This window comes from Orycteropus afer, unplaced genomic scaffold (assembly GCF_000298275.1).
Source record: "Orycteropus afer afer isolate SDZICR_OR568_19922 unplaced genomic scaffold, OryAfe1.0 scaffold00161, whole genome shotgun sequence".
Lineage (NCBI taxonomy): Eukaryota > Metazoa > Chordata > Mammalia > Tubulidentata > Orycteropodidae > Orycteropus > Orycteropus afer.
In genome coordinates, this window is record NW_006921748.1 from 5,213,123 (window position 1) to 5,219,570 (window position 6,448).

A 6,448-nucleotide genomic window follows, 5' to 3' on the forward strand; every position below is an offset into this window, starting at 1 on the left:
GTGAGTCGTACAGTTTCTATTGCAACTACTCAATGCAAAAGCAAACATTAAAAACAAACAAACAAACAAACAAAAAAAGCCCACTGCCATCGAATCAATTCTGACTCATAGTGACCCTCATTGGATTTCTGAGGTGGTAAATCTTTATGGAAGTAGTTTGCTCCATCTTGCTTCTAAGGAGCAGCTAGTGGGTTTGAATCACCAAGCTTCTAGTTAGCAGTCAAATGCCTTAGGCACTAATGAATGGGCATGGCTGTGTTCCAATAAAACTATCTTTAAAAAAAAAACAACTTTCTTTGTGGCCCATGGGGGATAGTTTGCCAACCTCTGCTCTATAACTTTCCAAAGACTTTTTTTTTAATACCTAGAGGACAATTTCAGGTACATGAATTCAGTATATTTTAAAATGTTTTCATTTCCAGTGTTGACTTTCTGGATAGCACCTATTTTATTAAATTTGCCTTGGCTCTCCCCTTGGTAAAGGTCAACTACCTCTGGAATAAACAATTTCTTTTACATTGTTATCCCAAAGTCGGTTCCCAAAGGCTGATCCTCTTTTCTTATTAGTGTCCACATGATTGCTTTCAGCTGCCCTTCAGTGATCGTTAACCTTGATGCTAATCATTTCCTGGAGTTCAGAGATTTCCATTCTCCTTAGCATAGTGCCTAAGGCACTTGACTGCTAACCAGAAGGCTGGCGGTTCAAACCCACAAGCCACTCCTGGGAAGGAAGTTTGGGCAATCCTACTTCTGTAGTGATACTGCCTCAGAAACCCAAGGAGGGGTTCCTATGAGTCAGGGCGGACTTGACGGCACATAACAACAACAACAACTATGGCTATCACCATACTGGTTTCCATGGTAAAAGAACGGTAGGAAGGCCCTGCATACTGGCCTCAGTTCCACAAAGTACCACTGAAACAGGCTGTCTTGGGTAACAGATTTTACCGAAGGTTTAGGAACCGTCAGAGGGAATTGCAAAATAGGAAAATCATTATTCCCAGAGAACAAGGAAAGAAGTATAAAAGTCATTCCTCACAAGGTCCCCTTCATCAGCATATCTTAGTCTTTGTCTTATTCCCTGTCACCATATCTTACTTCCTTCCTTTTTCTAGAATGACCCTCTCTGCCATCCTTTGTGGTCAAAATCTTTATATAGGAAATCTCACTCTATCTCCTTCCTGTCTTCCCATCACACTGCAAACTGAGTTATAGTTTCCAGAAGCAAAGGTGATCAGATCACTTCCCTGCTTAAAATTCTACCTGTAGTCAGTCCCTTTTACCCACAGACATAATGGAGATCTCTTAGATTCATTCAAAGCTCTTCAAAATTTGGCTCTATTCTTTCTGCCTTCCATTTTCTACCACTAACTGAAACAGACCCTACCTTTCTGCCACAGTGAATGCCTAGTAGCTCCCTATTCTGGGCAGGCCTTTTCCGAACCCCTAACCTTTGAAAATACTGTTCATATCTGGAAACTGAGGTGCTCAATCCATTTTTCTTCCCTACTATGACTAGAGTGCAGCTGCTTATAGTAATAGTGAGGCTGGATATAATGGTAATATTGGGGGCAGTGTTCATGGTATCCCTTCCAAATACTAATCTCAAACATACCCCTCAAAACACACATACACATTCCACACACACACAGGTATCAGGCTGGCCTCGAATATATTAACCACACACACACAACAAAACTCATACCATCAAGTCGATTCAACTCATAGCAACACTTCTGTGGGTTTCTGTGGCAGGATCTCTATGGAAGTAGATTGCCCAGGCTTCCTTCTGAGGAGTGGCTGGTGGGTTTGAACCTCCAGCCTTCTGGTTAGCAGTCAAATGCTTTAGGCACTAGGCCACCAGAGCTCCCATATTAGCCACACCACATAATATATAGAGGGAAAATGGCAATGCATGAGAGTTACATAGATAGACTATTCACTATCTCACCCTCATGAGATTATTCTTCAACTGTTTTAATTGCCTATAAACTAATTATGTGATATTAGGGAAATCTTTTCTTATTGATGATTATATGTGGTTGGTCCCAATATAGGATTTCATTGGCCTTGTGGTTTGCCCTCTCTCCCTCCCTCCACGTCTACCTTCATTTCTCTTTCCACTCTACTTCTTTCCCTTTCTTCCTTTATTTCATCATGTGTGGGTTTCTCCCAGATGCCCAATGTCTTATGGATTGTGAAGGATTCTGAAGTAGGTGTGGTCCCAAATTCAAGGTTCCTACATTACACCTGAGGAGCCCAGGTACACAAAGATAAGGAAAGGATGACAAAAGTTGCTGTTATATATGATAGAGAGAATAAGGGTTACAGAATTCAGAGAAAAGAGTACTTCTGAGGGACAGTCATGGAGGATATGAGCTTGAAGGGAGAATGCAGGGAATTAATAGCCCTGCAGTCAGTGAAGTGGAAAAGAAACACACACTTTCCAGGGGAGGTACAGAAAGCAGGGCCAGGAAGTTGGAATATGTTTGGGATGTCAGTTTAGCAATGTTTGGGAGGGATTTATCTGAATCAATTTAAACTTTATATCATAAAAAAATAGATAGGTGGAGTTCATTTTTTTTTTTTTTTTTTAAATACATAGACATATCAAGAAAGACTTGAAGTAGTTAAGTGTGTGTTGAGTGGCTAGGCAGCTGGATGCAGTATTCCCCATGATGAGGCTGGTAATCAACTCCATGGTGGAATCTACTGTGAGCAGCTGAGCAGTTTAGGGATGTGGTCTGCTTCTTGTGTATAAGGAGAAGCCTTGGGGAACGGTTTCTAGTTTATGGCACACTTGAACCCTCCATGTAGCTGTGACATTGTTCAGCAGCCTGCCATGCTGTGCTGACCTTGGGACTTTCAATGGATTTGAATTAATGGCCTGCTGTGTGGTTTGGTAACATTGGGACTATGCATTGTTACTTGTCAACCTTGAGTTTGTCAGCCTCAGCAGCCAGCAGCTGTCTAAGTGAAGAAAAGCCTCCAGCTTCAGTGGGCTGGGAGGAGGAGGCAGAGCTGAAGCCCAAGGTTGAAGGGCTTTCACCCAGCCCCTAGAGCCTGGTACTTTGAACTCAGACTTAAAGTCTCTGAACTGTTAGAGAATAAACTTCTGTTTCTTCAAGCCATCCCACTGGAGGTACATTCTTGTCAAAGTGGCACTAGGTAACCAAAACAAGACTGTTTTACTTTCTTTTTAAAATTCTACTGGTAGCACATTCATCAATCCAATAGTGATGAGTACATTTTTTTTTCCTTTGATTTCATTTGCTCATCTGATGATATCCTTTGAATGCCCATGTTCATTAAACACTGTGCCGGGATCTGTCTACTGGAGGCCCTGCATCAGAATTAAGTATTTCTGAATTGTATGGAGTATTATAGATCAAACCTCTAAGCTTTCTGAAAGCATCTTTACTCTGTATTTTCACATTTTGATAGGCTCCTAAATGAGAGATTTTCATTCCATCTGTTATTGAGCTTGCCACCACTTTGACTAAAGACATGGAGAAGAAAAATTTAAACTTGGTTTTACTATGTTAGCCAGATTTATTGAGTTTATATGTGAACTAATCTAACATCTATTTTGGCCATTCAGAATAGTAACTTATTCATAGCAGTGGGTTGTCATATCTATTTTGCTTTAGCAGAGTACAAAATAGAGTGACCTATTCATTCTCTCTAGTTTTTCAGTAGGGGCATAGTTGTCTGCTCCTAACTTCACTTTATCAGTGGATATTCCTTATATATATTTTAGGCAGACTCAAAATAATCTAGTAACTCCCCAGTTGTTCTCATCAGTGGACAGAATGGAGTCTGCTCTGTGTTCACAGACACAGTTTCAAGGCCAGTGTCAACTTTCCAATTGACTATATACTATTCAAAATGGTTCAATTAGGTTCTCATTTGTTTTTAAAGGTAAAATAATGATCTGGAACTAATCGTGTGTTCTAGGAAACAGTAGATGGGGAAGATTGCAAAGGAATATTTTGGTTATGATCTCGTGCTGAGGAAGTTTGAATCAAGGTTAATCATCTGCTTAGTGTCATCCTTCCACTTGGCTAAGTGCCTGCCTGATGCTGGGAGACCTGTGAGAGACTGAGGATAAATGAGGCTGAGGATGATTGAGTATGGATCTTCTCTTGCTACTTTTTTCATTTATTTGTGGAATAGCACCTGGCACTTTAATAGCATCTTTAATCAGAGTGACTCAAACTGCTTTCTAAATAACTGCATTATTCTTATTATATAAACAGGAAGTGAAAGACAATTAAAGTGATTTGCCCAAAGTCACAGAAATGACAACAGAGCTGGAAACTGTTCTTAGAGAGCCCTAAATCTCCACTTTGACCTCAAATTGAGAGGTACCTGTATTGGATACAGTGGAGGCTGGAAGTCACAGGCTGGTGTCATGGATTGAATTGTGCCCCTAAAATTATATGTCAATTTAGCTAGGCCATGATTCTTATTGGCAGTTATGTAATTTGGCAGTTATATAATTTGGCAGTTATGCAATGATGTAATTACTTTCACGATGTGATCTGATATGATCAGCCAAGCAGTTGTGAGATGATTAGGGTGGGATGCAGCACTCTTACTCAGGTCACAGCCCGGATCTGATATAAGGGGAGTCTTCCTGGGACGTGGCCTATAACATATTTTATCTTACAAAAGATAAAAGAGAGTCAATCCAGCAGAGAGAGGAGGGACCTACTACCACCAAGAAAGAAGAGCCAGGAGTGGGGTACATCCTTTGGGCCCAGGGTCCCCCTCATGGGAACTTCCTAGACCCAGGGAAAAATTAATAACAAGGACCTTCCCTTAGAAACAACAGAGTGAAAGACTTCCCCCAGAGCTGGTGCACTGAATCCAAACTTTTAGCCATCTAAACTGTGAAAGAATAAATTTCTGTTTGTTAAAGCCATTTATGGTATTTCTGTTATAGCAGCACTAGGTAACTAAAACAACTGGTTTGCACTAAACTAGTGCTGTGAGAAAGGGCAATTTACTCATGTTCCCTGGGCTTTGGTTTTCCTTCTTTTTATAATGAACAGTGACCAGGTTTTCTTTCAAATTCTTGGTAGCAACACATTTGTATGTAATGGCTTCAAAAACATTAAACTCATTACTTATGAAATAATAGCAACCTCCTGGGCAGAATGTGAATGAAATTTATCTCTTTTTTCAATGGAAAAATTTTCAAGAAAATGACATTCTTAATTAAATAAAAAACAACTTCTTTTGAGCATTTGTATGTGTTCTCATGGGAGGTCTAACTGGTGTTTTATTGATCATTTATTTTTATCCATTTGCCCCATTTTATCGAACCCCTAATATGTTCAGAACCCTGTGCCAGGTACTTTTGGAATACAGAAATAAATAAAATACAATTCTTGTCCTCTGGGCTCTTACAACTATTAGAAGAATCCGTGTCTTCTGGGTTCTTACAACCATTAGGAAAGGATCATAAACAAAACACTTAGTAGAATGCAACAAATCAAAAAACCAAACCCACTGCCACTGAGTCCATTTTGACTCCTAGTAACCCCCTTTGGGTTTCCAAGGTGGTAAATCTTTACAGAGGTAGATTGCCCAGTCTTCTTTCCATGAAGTGGCTGGTGGGTTTGAACCACCAACCTTCTGGTTAACCGTCAAATGCCTTAGGCACTGCACCACCAGAGCTTCTTTAGTAGAACTCAAGGAAGGATTAAATAGCTACGAAAAGGTAAAAGTAGAGGATTGAGGACATGCCTCAATAGAATTTTGGAGTCAGGAAACTTGGATGTTAATTCTGACTACCATTTATTTGGCTGTAACATATCAGCTCACACAGATTCTCTAAACTCTAGTTTTATCCTCTGTTGTTGTGTACCACTGAGTTAATCATGCTTCATATAGATATGACAGAGTAATGCTTCCCGATATGGTTCCATAATTCAGGGGTTTGAACTAACCAGCCGCCTTGCAAGAGAAAACTGAGGCAGCCTGCTTTTGTAAAGATTTATAGCCTTGGAAACGCTATGGGGCAATTCTACTCTGGCCTGTGGGGTTAATATGAGTCAGAATTGACTCGATGGTACTGGGTTTGGTTTTGGTTTGGTGTTTATGAAACCAGATCACAAGGTCTTTTCTTCTGAGGAGTTGCTGGTGGGTTTGAACTGTCAACTTTCTGCTTGGCAGCTGAACACTTAACCATTTCACAACCAGGGCTCCTTATGTTATCTGTTAAGTGAAACTAATAATAACACCTCTTTCATACAATATAATGAGACAACTGAAAAATGCTGTGCGAGATAAATTCCTTTATAAAATGTGGTAAGGCTGGGAGTTGGAAAAAAATCTATGTGAAGGTGACATTTGAATAAAGACTGGAAATCTCAGTAACTGGAATAACTGTCAATAACTGGGAAAGGGAAATGAGAAATAGTGCATAAAAAGCCACATA